This window comes from Meles meles, chromosome 2 (genome assembly GCF_922984935.1).
Source record: "Meles meles chromosome 2, mMelMel3.1 paternal haplotype, whole genome shotgun sequence".
In the NCBI taxonomy this organism is placed as follows: domain Eukaryota; kingdom Metazoa; phylum Chordata; class Mammalia; order Carnivora; family Mustelidae; genus Meles; species Meles meles.
Window position 1 is genome coordinate 165,260,943 of NC_060067.1, and position 17,129 is coordinate 165,278,071.

The 17,129-nt window shown below is 48.1% G+C and overlaps 1 protein-coding gene across 3 annotated transcripts in view; it reads left to right on the plus strand.

The window, feature by feature from the left end:
* Nucleotides 1-1,196: 1,196 nt before the first annotated feature.
* LOXL2 (lysyl oxidase like 2) overlaps nt 1,197-17,129 on the plus strand; it is an 88,366-nt gene continuing 72,433 nt past the window's right edge. For 2 of the 3 annotated variants that reach the window (XM_045998134.1, XM_045998135.1), the window contains exon 1: nt 1,197-1,356. The gene's annotated coding sequence lies outside the window, so the exon portion shown is untranslated. The remainder of the gene's footprint in view (nt 1,357-17,129) is intronic. The other variant, XM_045998136.1, reaches the window with a different exon arrangement.

A 17,129-nucleotide genomic window follows, 5' to 3' on the forward strand; every position in this document is an offset into this window, starting at 1 on the left:
AGGAGCCCCCTTTTCTGCCTGGCAGAGCTCACAGGGTTTGGGATGGGCTGTGAGTTAGCGACCAAGTTTGGTGTAGAATGCTAAGTCAGCTGTGGCCACGGAAACGTCCAGAAGGCCAAGGGAGGATGTGCAGGAAGCCAGTGGGTTTACCAATCCGCAGTGAAGAGAGAGGTCTGAGCTGAAGGTGAGTCTGGGAGTCACCGCCTGTCATTGCTGGTGCTGTGGGTTTGCTAGGGAGGGAGTGGTTGGGTGGAGGAGACTACCGAAGGAGCGGGAGGAGGATCGCCCCCTTTCATTACTAGACATCTGTTGACAGTCCGCTTCTGGATACTGCCCACCCAGAGGCCCACAGACTGGGGCCTTGTTTTCCAGCTGGCTGCCTCCTGCTTTGCTCTTGCGCAAGGAACCCTGGGAATCGGCACAGAGGGCTCCTCCAACTCCTAACACGCCCTTTACTTTGCCCGCTGTGTGAGCTTCTGAGCCGGTAATGAAGTGTCCCTCTTCCCAAATGCGCCCCTTAGCTGCGTCTTGTTCGGTTCCCTGAGCACAAGGCGTGTGAATCCTGGCCCTGCCAAGCAGGGAAGGACCATAGAGGTCACTGAATCCAAAGCCTTGAATTACAAAGGAGAAAACCAATCCTTGGAGAGGGAGGCTTGTCAAAGACCGTAGACATGACCTGCTGGAAGAAAAGGGGGCTATTTGTTTTCAAGTTCAGAATCTGCTTTCCTCATAGAGGAGAAAGCCAGGCGAGATAGATGAAAGTTTCTGATCTCCTTTTTTCTGATCTCAGTTTTTACTGAGCATCTATTATGCACGGAGCAGCATCGAGTTCTCTGGAGACCAAGACCGATCAGGCGTGGACCCTAACGCCGGCGCATAACGGCATCGAAGAGTTAAATTTCCGGAACTATTGAGAGTAGGGGTGGGTAGAGGAATCTCCCTAGAGGAAAGGTCCCCTCCCTAGCATCTCGGGCTCCGGAAACCTGGGCGCGAGGAGCCTGGGAAGGGTGCCTTCCCAGGTTGCCCCTCGGGCGCGCAGCCTCCCCCGCGCCGCCCGCTCAGGCCCGGGGAAGAGCGGCTCTCGAATTACAACAAAAGGGGTTGGAGGCCGGGCCATCCGCTGCGGCCGCCTCCGGGGAAGGGGGTGGGCCCGGGGAGGGGTTTGCCTTCCGACTCGCGTTAAAAGTACCGGGAAAAGCGTAAAGGAGCGACTCCAGTCCGCGGCGTCCGCAATTTGCAACCCGCTTTCTCCAGCGGCCTGAGAAGTCGGCTTGCCCCCCTCTGCTCGGGAAAGGGGGTCGGCGGCGACCGGCACGGAGAGAGGCTACCGTGGGAAGTGTCGGCCCCGGCTGCCAAGTAAGAGCGCTCGTCGCCTCTCCCCTCCCCAACGCGGTAGGCAAGGAAGCGAGAGCGTCTCGGTGGAATCTCCGGGCTCTACTCCCTGCGGAGCTGCCCCTTGGCGGTGGTCTTATCCCCCGGAACCTGCGCGGCGGGCACTCCGAGCGAAGGCCCTTGCTCGGAGAGATGCTAGGACCCGCAGGCTAATGGGGTGCCCTTTCGGACTCGGGCGGACCCGCCCAGCCCCACCTCTCCTGAGCCGGACGGCGATGTAGCGGGCGCGCCCGGGAGAGCAGGGCGCTCGGTTCCTTGCTTGCTGCGGGACGCCCGCAACCTGGCAGGACGGAGCTAGTCGAGGCTCTTGCGCTCTAGGCGCCCAGGAGTGTGCGGCGTGGGGACAGGGATACGCGGAGTTAATGACTTTTGAGGAGGTGGAGCGCGCGCGCGGGGAGCAGGGTCGACCTGGGGTGTCCCCGGTGCAGCGGCTTTGGAGATACGGAGCGCACTGGGCTGGCTAGGGCAGAGTGGGTGGGGGCCGTTGGGACTGCGCCTGGATGCAATGGTGCCCACTGCCTAGGAATTGGGCTTTCTCCCCAGCCTCCTAGAAAGGCTGGGCTGAGCGCCCGAGCGTCCTGAGTCCTGTGCAAGGACAGGCGCGATCTGCACGCAAGGTATGCCCTCCCACGTCGCCTTGGCTCGGCCGGGGACCGGGGAACCTCTCCCGCGGTTATCACAGAGAGGCCCTGGAGTAGGAAAGAACCGGCACAGGCTACCCGGCGAATCGTGCAAGCAGGGCCGTCCCAGGGGGTAGAGCAAATCTTAGTCTAGTACTAAGTCTACTAGTCTAGTCTACTAAGTCTAGTAGACTAGGCTAGTACTCAGACCTCCGTATCCGGCGGTCTTCAGTGCCTGCAGATTTTACGCAGGCGCTTTGGCCACTGCGCTCTGCACACCCTCCCCCCAAGCCCAAATTTGGGAGCCTTCTAATGTAGCAGCCTGCTGGAGGTGTTGCCATAAATCAGCGCCGGAATAGAAATGATTGGAAGGAAGAAGCAAGGACTACCCAAAAAACAGCGCGGGTGGGGTGAGAGGACGCGGCAGAACCGGCCTGGTGGGGGCGCGGCGGGGGGGGGGGGGGGGGAGGCACTGAACTATTCAGTTTGCTTGGAAACCTCAGGTCCAGGTGAGAAGAATGATGTGCTTGAAGTCAGAAACATGCTCCCAATTAATTTCGCTCCCTAAAATCTTTGAACTGCGGGGTTCTTAAAATCAGTCTAATTGTTCCTTTTCGAAGAGGAGGAAAAGCAGAAGCTCAAGGCCCTGAGTTGGTCAGTGTGGGGCCTCCAACCCCCTTCCCTTAATCCAGCTCCTCCCTTATGCCACCGCGAGCTTGTCTGTCCAGGAATCCCCAGAGCCCATTTGTTACCCTTTCTGGAATTATTTAGTTATTTATGGTGTATTCTGTACTTAAAATGGTCAGGGATGGGGCTTCAGAGGAGGGCAAAGCCTTCATTTCCCTGGTCACTGCCCAGATGAATGACCGACTCACTGGACCCTGCCTCAGCTAAATCATTCATTTCCCTCTCCCTTTTGTCCTGTTCTCCTTCCTGGTCCCTAGTATCTGCCCGGGGAAGGACCATCAAATCCATGGCAAAGTGCATGCCCTCATGGACCCCCGGGGTTTTGGGGGCCCCAAAATCTCCAGTCTCAGTGGTGTGCATATGCACGAATCTGTTTGTCTCCCTGTGACTTTGTGTTAAAAAGTGACTTGGTCTAAAGATACTATGAAACTTAGGTCTGAAGACAAAGTATGCACTTGACATACATTTTGATGCATGGCAGACAGGAAAATTCTGCAAAGAGGCTTCCGTCTGTCTCCTTTCCAGCGGGGTTCCTGGCCTTGCTTCTCCTGGCCTTTTGCCATGTCCTTTGTTCTCTCTGACCTCTGGATGACCAGAGTGGAAGGGTCTTTCTTGGGAGGGAAACAGATTTTCTGTGCTCTGGGGATGACCATCGGTGAAGCTTTGTGATGCCCCCCCCCCCCAGGTTCTGCAATGTGTATTTTAAAATTATATTCTGAAAAATTTCAAATATGCACACAAGTAGAGAGAAGGCCCCCGTAGATTCTCACCCAGCTTCATGTTCTCAATATTTTGCCACAGTTGCTTCTAACTATCCCTTTGCTTTTTCTTTTCTCATTGAAGTATTTTAAAGCAAATGCCAGATTTCAGATTTGATAATCATTCCATTCCTATGTATTTATTTCAGCGTGATCTTGAAAAATATTAAATAACCATGATGCCATTATTACACCTAAGAAAATTAGCCATGATTCCTTACCCAACCCATATACAGAAATTTCCCAGTTTCCCCCCATATGTCTTTGTATAGTTTATTTGAGTTCTTTGGTTTTTATAGTCTATGTTCATGTCATATTTTATTTCTTCCAAACTACGCTTCTATCCGCTATGTCATTTGATTATTATGATGTCCCACGGAAGAGTGAGATGTGTCCTGAATTCATTTTAAGGCGGAGTAAACTGGCAAAGAGATAAGCTGTCCAGATGGCACAGCCCGTGACTGGCGGAACCAGGACCTGACCCAGACTCCTCCTTCCTGGGCCACGGTGGTTCTGTTTCTCAGTACTACTCCTGGACTCTCAGCTGTCCTCCCAAGTGTTCATCTTGGCTCTGGCTTCATCCCGAGCTTATCACTTTTATACACCTGCTATCAGAAATCCCTGTGTAAATATTTAGTAATTGACCATTTGGCGCTTGAGGTAAATCAGCTACAAAGTCAGGAAGCCTGGGTTTATTTCCCAGCTTATTATGAAATTGTAGGAAAGCAGTGTCCCTCTTGAGGGCTCGGGGTGGCCCTCTCTGAACTAGGAAGCAGCATTTCCCCCCATTCTCAGGCTCGTGGGTCTGGGAGTGGGATGAGTGAAACCAGTGGGACAAGACCAAGGCCCCAGAAAGAAATCTCATTGCAAACAGTTGCCCCATCGGCTGAGCATTCTGGCAGCTGGTATCTTTCGTGGGAGAGTCCTAAATCCGATGACAGAGAAGAGGCTTCCCTCTGAAGTCCTTCATTCACGAACAACTTTGTTTATTCTGCTGCTGTCTGATGAGGATACAGAACACCAGAATTTTGTACTGGTAGCCTTTTCATTACTTGTGTTTATTTGAAGTGGGGTGATACATCACTTTTACATCTTATTAGTGAGACTCACGAATCGGAAATCTCCTTCCTTGGCTGGTTGTGTGGGAAAATGGAATCTATGTGTCTCCGCTCCTGGATTTTCTGCTGCTGTGTTCATTGCCGTGAAAAAGACATGGGGTGAGCAGACCTTCTGTAGGACAGCCAATCAGGGACAGAGAAACTGGCGGCTTCAGTGCCAGTAATCAACTGTAGGGACTCGTCAGGGCACAGCGTTAACCTGGAGTCACGCTGTCTTCTGGCGACCGCCAGTTCTCTTCCCCAGTAGCTGATAGACGCGCTCTGGGGGGTAGGATTTCTTAGTGATTTTATGTCAGCGGTGGCAAGTGGCTAACTTCCTTTTACAGTTTCGGGAGCACTGGGAGGTGCAGTTGTCCGCCCCCGGGCTGCCTGGATTCCGAACAGCTTGTGATGACTATTGTTCATTTCCCTCTGGGGAGGGGTCTTCGCGCGGTCAGTCCGCGTGGCCGTGTCACACAGACATCCACCTGCGTTGCGGGCCCTGGCTGGGCCAGGAGGTCTCAGATGAAGTGGCCGCAGCCTGCCCTGCTCCAGGCCCACGAAAGCAGTGGAACTAGCTACTGTGGGCCAGAGAAGGAAGGGCCAAGCAGATTCCACAGACGCACAACCGCAGTGATGCGCTGGTTAGCTTCGGTCCTGCAGCCGCGTCCAGGTCTGAAGTGAGCCCTCAGACCTTCTGTTAGTCATTCCAGCTGTGCTCCTGTGGTCAGGCACTGCGCGTGCTTGGTGGGGAGCACAAGCTGGCCAGGTGTGCCAGCTGGTCTTCCCCTCGCCGCCTGTGCCTGAGAAGCCTTCCGGCACCAGGACCATCCTTTTGAGAGGCATAAAGCACGAGGGTGACCGTTTTGATAAGATTTCCGTCCAGAGTTCAAAAAAATCTTTCGCACTTCTCTTGGCAAAAACGGTATACCCGGGCAGGTTTCGTGTGGCAAGTGTGGGTGTAGAGTGAGAACGAACTCAGCAGAGAATGAAGGTGTAATTAGGGTCACAGTTAATTTCTTCTTGCCCAGGGCTTTTGGTCCCTTTATTTGGAATATCTTGAACTTTGTACCGTAGTATCATGGGCGAATGATGACACACTTTTTTTAGTTTTTTAACTAAAACTCTGTTACACAAGCAGACACAGCTGGCCCCATGGAGGTTTTGTGCAAACTACCATATGTCCTCCTCGATACGTCCCCAATGCAGGCTTTAACTATCTTATGGGAAAATAATGCTGCTTGCTTATAAAGAACACGATTTATGAGAACAGAACTTAACGCTGATGACTTTTGAACACCGTACTTTGCTCAGTTATTTTACACTGTCCTTGAACTTGGATCCATGAACTCCCCCACCCCCAGCCTTTGTCGTGGGGTACCCTGCCGTAGTGGGATAGATATCTTCCCAGAGTGCCAGCATGACCCAAAGATGTAGTAAAATCTTTGCCTAAATATCTTTCTAAGTCAAATACAAATATAAAATGGAGTGCATTTTTAAAGTCAACTCTCCCTTCCCTGAGAACAGCATGTGTAGGCAGAATGGCCCCATCCTCGGCCTACACATGTGTAAACTTTTATTTTTGTCTTTATTGTGGTAAAGCAGACATAACTAAAAATTCACCATTTTAACCCTTTTTAAGTGGACAGTTCAGTAGCAGTTAGTACATTCAGCTTTTTCATCTTCCCAAACTGAAACTCTGTCCCGATTAAACACTCACTCCCTATTCCCACACCTCCCAGCCTCTGAAAACCATCATTCTACTTTGTCTTTCTAAATTTGGCATGTAGGTACCTCATGTAAGTGGAATCATATGGTGCTTTGTCTTCTGGTGACTAGCTTATTTCCCTTAACATGTGTGTCCTCAAGCTTCATCCATGTTGTAACACGTGTCAGAATTTCCTTCCTTTATAAGAGAATAGTATTGCATTGTGTGGACAGACCACATTTTCTTTCTCCGTTCACCCATCAATGGACACTTGAGTTGCTTCTACCTTTTGATTATTGGGAATAAGGCGGCTCTGAACCTGGGTGTGCAAATACCTGTTCTGGATGATTTTTTACAAAATGAACACGCCCTTGTAACAACCTCCTAGATCAAGAGTAGAAGGTTACCCAGAGTGCAGGGATTCACAGGGAGGCAGGAGATGTCAGTGACATGTCAATAACAAGTCAGTTCTGTGTCCCTGGTGCTGGCTTCATCCACACCCGGGGAGCTGGGGACCGGATGCTCATTTCCTCTACCACGAGGCAGTTTGGAAGAGATGTTTGGAAAATGCAGTTTGTAATGTGAAAGGCCCCAAGATGAGTTGTGAGATTTAAGCAACTGCTTTCCTTAGGGGAAGATAGTACGGCATACTTGGGGTTTGCAGCTACAGCTGTGTGAACACATGACCACAAAGGGATAGCCTGCCCAGGCTCTCCCTGGAAGAAGGGGGTTCACCCACCTGGAGAATGGCCCTTTTATTGGCTGCGGCTGGAGCCTGCGTTTTAGGCCTTGAGGGAAAATTGTGTGGCCGGCTGTGTCCTGCCTTCCTTTCTTCCTTTCCTTCCTTCTTCCTTCCCTCCCCACCCAGTGCTCTCTCTCTGCTTAACTCAAGTGATTTATTAGTGGCTTTCTATGTACCAGACACTCTGCCAGTCACCATAGGAGACACCAAGATGAATAAGGCATGATATTTGACATGTGTATTTAAAATGAAATCGCCGGTCAAGAAGAACATTCTGATGGCCGGCAGCCAACCCCTTGGTGCCCACCGAGTGCCAACAACAGCCTTAGAGCACAGCCAAAGAATTTGTGGAGTTTGGGCTTGGTGCAATACATGAAAAGAGGAAGACTATCCATCCAGTTACCTAGAATTGCTCTGGCATGTTTATAACCAAACGGTAAGAATAATTTTAAAAAGACTTTTAAGCTGGGGGTACCCGGCTGGCTCAGTTAGTAGAGCATCGACTCTTGATAGCCAGTTCTTGAGTTCGAGCCCCATGTTGGGTGTAGAGATTACTTTAAAAAAATTAAATAAAATACTTTTAAGCTGTGTTGAATTAAGGTGCTCTGTTCGAGAGCATTCTGCTAAAAATGTTTAGAGACCATTTTAATGATGAAGAAAAAAAAACCCTAAAATTTACACATTGGTCTCTAATCCTTTTCAGAAAATCAGGCACTCTTGATTTTCTTGAATTGATACTCTCTGGGTGTTTTTCCTTCCCACATAGCCATGGCCATCTCTGTACCCCACACCCAACCCCCTATGCCATCCGTTACACCGCCATAACATTACCCAGCGTCAGGAGAGGGGCTGGTCTCCTCGTTGGCCTCCTTTCCCTTGGTCTTAACCCGTGCAAAACTACCTTTCATGCAATAGCCCCAGGAACCTTTCCAGAGCGGGGGGTGGTAAACTTTTTCTCTAGGGATGGATAGCAAATATTTTAGACTTTACAGTCCTTATGTGCTATGTTGCTGTTGGTCAACCCTACCGTTTTAGTGGGAAAGCAGCCACAGATAACAAGTAAAGAAATCATTATGGCTGTGTGCCAATAACATTTTATTTCCAAAAGCTGTATTTATAGATTTGTCCCATGGGCTACAATTTGCTCACTCCTGCTCTAGGTCACAAACCTGCCCCATCGCCCTCCCGCTTACCGCTCATTGGCTCCTCATCCCCGAAAGGAAAACTCAGCATTCCTTAGCGCGACATTCAAGTTCCCTCTCCACTGGCGCACAGCCTCCTTCTCCTCCCTCACCTCTTCCACTTCTCACCACACCCAGCGCTTCTACTTTTCATCTGGCAATTGGAACCACACGCAGCTCCCAAAATACCTTGCATTATTTCAGACCTGCCCTGCCTGCTGCCTAGAATGATCTCTCCCGCCCCAGTCCTGTCAAACAAACTTTCCTCCAAAACCTGCTCAGTGGTCAGCTGTCTGCGGCTTTCCCTGCTCCTCATCCCCATGTGTGATCGCCGCCTCCCTGTTTCATTTCTGTACCGATTTCTGCACTATTATTGCTTCTCTAAGTATAGTGTGAACTCCTTGAGAGCAAAACCCACAGCAGATAACATCTTTGAATTCCCAGCACCTAGCAGTGTTTGTCATGTAACAGATGCTTCATAAATATATACTACTGACGTCAAGTGCCATTTAAGTTGATTTTTCTAACGGCGTAATTGAGATGTAATTCACATACCACATCCTTCACCCATTTAAAGTGTTCAAGTCAGCAGATGTTAGTGTTTTTCACGGATATGTGTACCCATCACCATGGTCAATTTTAGAGCATCTCATTGCCAGAAAGAAGACCTGTGCCCTTCACCTATCACCTGCTTCTCCTTCTACTCCCCTTCCCTACTCCCCTCCCCCACTCCTGCTGGTCTGCTTTCTGCCTGCATGTGCCAGTTCTGGATATTTCATGTAAATGGAATCATATATATGGCTTCTTTTACTTCACCTTATGTTTTCAAGCCTTGTTTATGTTGTGGCATGTGTGCCTACTTCATACCTTTTTACCGACCCTCATGTGGGACAGACCCCATTCTGTTTCTCTGTTCGCTGTTGATGGACATTTGCGTTGCTTCCACCTTTTGGCTCTTATGAATAGCGCTGCTATGAACACTTGCATGCAGGTTTTTGTTTGCACATCTGTTTCCAGTTCTCTTGGCTGTATAAATAGGAGCGGAATTGCTGGGTCATGTGGCAATTCTATGTTTATCTTTTTGAGGGATTGCCAAACTGTTTTCCGTAACAGCTGCACCATTTTACGTTCCCACCAGCAACATATAGAGGTTCCCGTTTCTCCACATTTTCACCAACACCTACCTTTTCCCCACTTAAAAAAAAATCCTAGCCATCCTAATGTGTGCCAGGTGGTATTTGGTTAAAGTTTTGATTTGTGTTTTTCCTGGTGACTAATGATGCTGAACATCTTTTTAGGTGTCATTGAGCATTTGCGTATCTTCTTTAGGGAAATGTCTGTTCAAGTCCTGTGCCCATTTTTAAATTGGGCTGCTTATCTTATTCTTACTGAATTATAGGAATTTTTATATGTTCTGAATACTAGAGCCCTTTCAGATAAATGATTTACAAATGTTTTCTCCCAACTGTGCATTGTCTTTTCACCTTCTTGATAGTGTCTCTGTGTTTCTCAGTTCACATCACATTTACTCAGCATCTATTCTAGAATAGACCCAGGAGATGGAGATTATGTGCCCTCTAGGGGGTTCACAGTCTTGAAAGGAAGACAGACAAGCAAACAGTACAACAAATGCTTAATCAATATGCCTTTCTCTCACCCTACCACTACTGCCCTGGTTCCTGAAACATCTTAATAGTGCCGTCTGATGCACAAAAGTTTTAAATTTTGATGAAGTGCAATATAAAGTCATGAAGATTTGTCCCTATGGTTTCTTCTACTAGGTTTATAGTTCAGCTTATACATATAGGTGTTTGACCCATTCTAAATTAATTTGTGAATAGCATGAAGGAGGAGTCCAATTCTTTCTTTCTTTTTTTTTTTTAAGATTTTATTTTTTATTTAGTTGACAGAGAGAGGGAGAGAGAGAGTGTGTGTGTGCACGAGCAGGGGGAGGTGCAGAGGGAGAAACAGGCTCACAGATGAGCAGGGAGTGTGATGCTGGACCCAATCCCAGGACCCTGGGATCATGACCTGAGCTTGAGGCAGATGCTTAACGACTGAGCCACCCAGGCACTCCCCAACTTCTTTCTCTTACATATGGCTATCGAGTTGTTCCAGGATCATTTTTTTAATAAAGACCATTCTTTCCACATTGAATGGTCTTTGTATCCTTTTCCAAATGAAGTAATCATAAATATATGAGTTTATTACTAGACTCTCACTTCTATTCCATCGATCTATAGGTCTGTCCTTGTGCTAGTACCACACTGTTTTGATAACTATTACTTTGTGTTACCTTTTGAAATTGGGAAGTGTGAGACGTCTCACTTTGTTCTCCTTTCTCAGAATTGTCTTGGTTATTCTGGATCCCTTAAAAACCCACATAAATTTTTAAAAGATTTTATTTATTTATTTGACAGAGAGAGACAAGAGCAAGAGAGGGATCACAAGCAGGGGAAATGGGAGAGGGAGAAACAGGCTTCCTGCCAATAGGGAACTTGATGAGGGGCTCGATCCCAGGACTCTGGGATCATGACCTGAGCCCAAGGCAGATGCTTAATGACTAAGCCATCCAGGCGCCCCTGAAATTCCACCTAAGTGTTAGAATCACCTTTTCAATTTCCATGAAAATTCATTTGGGATACTAATAGGGATTTTGATGAATCTGTAGATCAATTTGTATTCTCATCTTAATGAAGACATTAAGTTTTCCAATCCATGAACATGGGATATTTTCCCATTTATTTAGATCTTTAATTTCTTTCAACAATGTTTGGTAGTCTTCTGAGGATATTGCATGTCTTTTGTTAAGTTTATTTCTACATATTTTATTCTTTTTGATGCTAGTGTAAGTGGGATTAGTTTTATAATTACATATTTGGATTGTTCTTTGAATGCAAATAGAAACAGTTAACTTTTGTAAATCGATCTTGTATCCTGTAACCTTGTTGAACTCTAAGCAGTTCCAATAGTCTTTTAGTAGGTTCCTTAATATATATATGTATATATATATATATACATATATATATACACACACATACACACACATATATATACATATATACATACACATGTGGATAGATTCCTAAACAAAGAGTAATAGGTGTTCAGGAGGTGGATATATGGAATTCTAGAACAGGGAATAGCAAGTGCCAGGGAAGTGTGGAACAAGGTGTCTTCTGGGGACCACGTGCCCTCAGTCGGTGTGACTAGAGCTCAGGGTTGTGGGTGCACGTCCTGCTAAAGAGAGTGGAGGCATCCTGTAACCATGCCAAGCTTGGAAATGCAGTGAGAATATTAGAATCATTCCCAGAAGGAGGTCCCGAAAAGACTTATGATCAGCACCACTGACACTGTTCCAGTCCAAAGGTAGCAGAGAAAGTCTGCCTTCATCAGTAAGGGCAAGAACCTGTAGGCCTGTGTGTTTATGCCACAACTCTGCGGATGCCATTCTCTCCAGGAATGATCATCGTGACACAGGACCAGCTGGCAGGGTGCAGCTGGGCCCGGCCAGCTTTGGTGATGTGGCGGCCAGTGCCTGCTGCTCTTATTCCCTGGGCTTCTGGAAGGGAGCCAGTGCTTCTGTGGACAGCAGAATTCCAGATCACAGGCCCTTAACAGACTTGAGAACAGCACTCCTATCCCCTCCTCGGTGTATCCAGACATTTCCAGACAAGCCAAAGATGCGGCCACGGTCTCTGCGCCAGCTGCTCCTTCCCTTGCTGGCCCCGCGGGGTCTAAGTCTCATCTGAGGGGCACAGGCCTGAACAGTTGACTGTTGGCGGAGGTGAATCACGTGGATGAGAGCTTGATCTGGCAGCCAGGGGAGAGCACAGAAAGTGGACAAAGCCAAGAGTGAGTTCTGCTGGGACTCGCCCTACCTGAGGCATGAGGGAAGCTAAGTAGGGGGTGCTCCTTGGCCACTTTCGAGGGACCATCTCTTTGAAAAACTGGTTTGTACATGGCCACTAGCCCAGAACTCCCTCCACCTCCAGCGCGGTAGACTCTCCTCAAGTGCCCTGCAGAGCCCCTCCCTGCCGATCTGGCCCTGGACCAACCCTCCGGGAATTTGCCTGTAGCGGGTCGCATCCCCAATGACACTTCCTGCCCTAAAAACACAACAATTAAATTTTCAAGTTTGCTGGAAAAAAAAAAGAAGAAGAATTAAAACTATCTTGGTTTGCAAACATTATCTTATATGTAGAAATTCTAAAGTGTCTACAGAAATATGTTAGAACTAATAAACAAATTTAGTAAAACAAAACAAAACAAAAAAACACAATGTGTTTATAGTGATTGGATTGTTAACCAAGTCTGCACACCATTCTGGCCCTGGCGTCTGTTCTCCTCCCCTTCTAGAGGGTGCAGAAACTCAGACCAGTTTGGCTACTGATTGTTAGCCCGAGAAACAGTGTGTGTGCAGAATGAGGGGAAGGGGGAGGATGGTTAAAAGCTGTTATCCAGGGGCACCTGGGTGGCTCAGTGGTTTAAGCCTCTGCCTTCGGCTCGGGTCATGATCTCAGGGTCCTGAGATCGAGTCCCGCATCGGGCTCTCTGCTCAGCAGGGAGCATGCTTCCCACCCCCCCCCGTCTGCCTCTCTGCCTACTTGTGATCTCTCTCTGTCAAATAAATAAATAAAATCTTAAAAAAAAAAAAAGCTGTTATCCACGTGTTGGGTGATGGGTGAAGTGACCTCCCTCCTGGGATTTTTTTCCAGGTTCTTGGTGATTTTATGTAATTATAATAGTTACTACTCATGGAGCATTGCCACAAGTCCGTCACTGTACTGGGCCCTCATTACCTCTTGTGCAGCTCACTAAGATGGCAGGGCCCTTCCCTATTCGCAGAAGCCAGATCTGAATCTGAGACCACACACAGAGGCCAACACCCTATTCTTTCAATTATTGTATGTTCTCCCATATCGAACTAGGTCTTCCCTTTTTTAGGGGCTGGGATGGGTTCCTTTGGACCCGAGGGGCCTCTTGGCCTCACATGCTTCCCGCTGCCATTGTAACAATACTGCCTTCAAGCGGCTGCCCTGAGTTGGTAGGTTTTGGCCTCTCTCTATGGGCTATGTGCTGTAAAGATAAAATGACGTCTCTTACAGACGCTATGTATACTTGGCTTTCCGTTTCTGGTCCGGTCCAACAGCCTCCATTAGGAACTAGAAATTGTAGCTTCAGCCTTCCCAGGAAAGAGCCTGGTTAAAATGATAGTCCACCCAGAGCCAGAGGTGGACTGTGAGGAACCCCAGTTGATCACAACACATCCTGCCTCACAGAGGCCTCTTTCTGGGGGATGAAAAGAAAACTTCAGCTTTATATGCTTCCCTTCTCACCATTTCCCTGTGCCCTGAACATTCCTGCTCCATGGCCAGAAATAGACAGGACGGAGGTGGAATCGTTGGCCCGGGGCCAAACGGAGACCAGCCCTGGTCTAGCCGGGTGGCAAAGTCTGCATTCTTGTCTGAGGTGGTTCAGAAAGGCCCCACCGTCCCCCACCGCTTCCCTTATTCTCGGAGCACACCCCATTCACCGAAGGCAGCCTTCTTCCACAAAGGAATGTGTTCCGTGTGGGGCCAGAAGCAGCTCCGGGACCGCAGCTGGGGTCACCTCCCCGCGGTGCGCCCTGGGCTGTGAATGGGGACCATTCATAGCTCCTGCTGATCCAGCAGGAATCCCAAGCGGTGAGGGTCTGATGAAGGAGACAGCCCCGACCCAACCCCTTGACCCCCTATCTGAATGCCGACATCTGGCAGCTATGTTCAGCGGAGCATTCTGTCTGGGCGAAAGAATTCTGCTGAGTTCTGTGCTCCCCTGTGCCCTCTGCATCGTGGGCCACTGCTCCTGGCTGGAGACTGGTACCCTTGTTTATGGGACGCTTTCCGTGTGGAGGGGGAAGGCCTCTTCCTGAGAGCTGCGGAGGACAAGATGAGAAGCCAGGGCTCAGAATAATGATTCATTTCCTTTGCCTACTCAGGAAGGGCCTAGAAACCCCAGGGCCCATCATGTGAACCCCAGACAGTCCTGTTGGTGGGCAGGCAGAGGGGGCACCGTTGAGAGGATCAGCTTGTGTAAGAGCGGTGCTTTCTGCTAAATGTACTCCATACACATGGTGAATGGTGTTTACAATGTGCCCCCACCCTCCAATCTGTTTATGCCTTTGTTACTGACTGGGACTCATGGGGCATTTCTTCACCGGGTGCCACAAAGCCAGGCAATGGTTTGTCATATTGTTTAAGGCTGCCCTAGGGAAGTCAATAGCCACTTGATTTTTCGGAAAATATTTTTTAGGCAGGCAAGTTCTGTAGCACAGAATACCCTTGTCAGATAGGTGACGGGGTGATTCCAATGGGATTGCTTCCAGGGGAAGGAAAACATTGGAGTGGCCCCAAGGCTCCTTGAGACTCAGAGATTTCTTTGGAGTAGGCCTTTCATCTAGTCTTGGCCAGGAAGAGTGATTGAGCTGTCAAAATAGTAGCGTAAGAAATGCACCCTGGAAATTCCAGTTGTATGTTTTCTCCTTTGTCTTTTGGAGCCCTGCTTGGTTAAAATTAAGTAAAAGATTTTCAAATATTTATCCATTACAAGAATAATGCCACTCTCGGAATCCTAGAAATCAGTGTCTCTAGAATGTATTGGAAAGTTCCTCAGGTGACATATGCTTTGAAGCTAAAGATATCCTCAAAGAATGATGTTTATCAGACCATTGAAGAAGTTCTGTTCATGATCAGATGAGAAACTTAACAAGATCCAGGTTTAGAAACCCTTTCTCTCCCCCTGACCATGCCCTTGGCCCCAACAAGACCAAGAAGCATTGGATGACTTAGACCCCACTTCAAAGTCTTCCTTGGAGATACTGCAGACTCCCTGGAGCCCACCTTCCCATTGAACTTCACACAAGGTAGCACCTCCCTAGCTTATATAGCACGTGTGAAGACCCCTACAGATTTTTGGTAATTAAGCTTTTCTTCAGTATCATAGATTCTTTGGAGCAAATGCACATTTCTGATTTTCAGCTGAGTTGTTCCAAGAGCTGGATCCAGGAGGAACTACCTAAGCTCATCCTTGGGAGTTACCAGTTCCCCCAAACTTGAAGATCAAAATTAAATACAACTATTTCCAAAATGCAGCTTAGCTGTGGTTGGTACTTAACACCGCCTGGCCTGAATCTAGCAGGTGGCACCTGTTTGAACCAACATATCCTACCTGGTATTTTTGTCCACCTACTGTGGATCAGGAACTTAAGAAATATGATCTTTGCTTTTATAACAATCCTGAAAAGTTGGCGTTTCCTGTTTTCCATTTAAAAAGTTGCTTTTAGGTACACATCACTTCCGTTTTATGGATGAAATGTAGAGACTTGGAAAATCTCAGTGTGCCTGAGGTCACGGAGCTAGGAGGAGGAAGTGAGATTTGAAGCCTATTCTGCATGCCTCTAACCTCTTATTCCATGCTGTGTACTGACCACAGGGAAGTGGGAATCCATCCAGCCTGTTCTTCATGGGGAAAGAACGAGCAGGCTGTCTGAGTGGCCCACTGCATGCAGGGACTGCCCAAGGCAAGCAGAGTCTGGCTGACGTTTGTCGGGGATGCCTGGGACCTTCAATCCCAGGGATGTGAAGGAATTCTTTCCCTAACGGTCCCAGATACCCCCTGGGGGCCTAAAGTCTCTTTTTGGCCAAGTTTATGCTAGTAGTACCCATTGTGTGAAAGTTGTATCCTCTAGCGGATTGAATTCAATGTAAGACTGTCCTCAACTGCTTTGCCGAGAGCCAAGTGAGAACATATTAGGAGAGATAATTTACCACTTTCTGATAAGCCATGGACACCGCCAACTTTTTTTCTGGCACGCGCTGGCTCTCGTTCCTGTTAGTCACAGACTGCCGTCCATGGGCATCTTGCCTTGAACCCTTTGCAGATGGCCCACTCCCGAGCTAAACTATGTGAATAATGAAGACCATCTGCTACATTAGCTTCTGGACGTCAGTCAGATGAGGTTTTAACAGAATACTCTCCAAGGTGAGCTTCCCCCTTGTGAGCTTTCCTCGGCTTGCCTGGAGAGGGTTGCTGAAAACTGCAACCTGTGTGTGTGATCAGGCTGCAGAAATGTTCTGCACACCTAGCTGGCCTGTGTTCTGGATCAAGGATGCTTTTGGAATTTCCATACTGGGTGGTGATGCGTCCTCACTGGTGTAGACCCTTACTGGGCCGCGGATGACCTGGGAGATCTTCAGAGGTGAATGCTGAAAATAGTTCTTCCTGTTGCCAAAAACTCCCCCAGCTGGGGCAGCAGATACCACATTTGATCAGGGGTCTCCACCATTTTTTTTTTTTGTTTTTTTTTGACGTCTTTAGCAGAATAAAATTTCTGACCAGGACTGATGGAGCAGGTGTGAGGAGGAAGAACATGTCTTCCATCCATCCAAATGTCATCAAATGTCCAGAAGTGTAGAGACACCTGGGTGGCTCAGCTGATTACGTGTCTGCCTGCCACTCAAGTCTTGATCCTAGGTTCCTGGGATCGATCCCTGTGTCCGGCTCCCCTTCTGGTCTGCAGGAATCCTGCTTCTCCTTCTCCCTCTGCCTGCCACTCCCCCTGCTTGTGCTCGCTCTCTCTCTCTCTCTGTCAAATAAATAAGTAAAATCCTTTAAAAAAAAAAAAAAAAGAAGTCCAGAAAGGTAAAAGAAAAATTTACCATATTTGTTTATGATTAGGCACCAGTAAAGAAAGATAAGAGACATAGTGCTCTTCTCTTTGTTTTACTGAAATTAAAATTCAAGATTTCCTTTGCTTTTGTTTGTCATCATTTGGAGCCTACCACATTTCTTGCCGAGGCTCAAATCGTTTAGCCCAAAAGCAGTCTTCTCAAGCAAATTGGTCCCTGGGCAAGGCCGGGTATACCAGTATACGGTAGGTATACTGGAATGCGCCTGTCTCAGC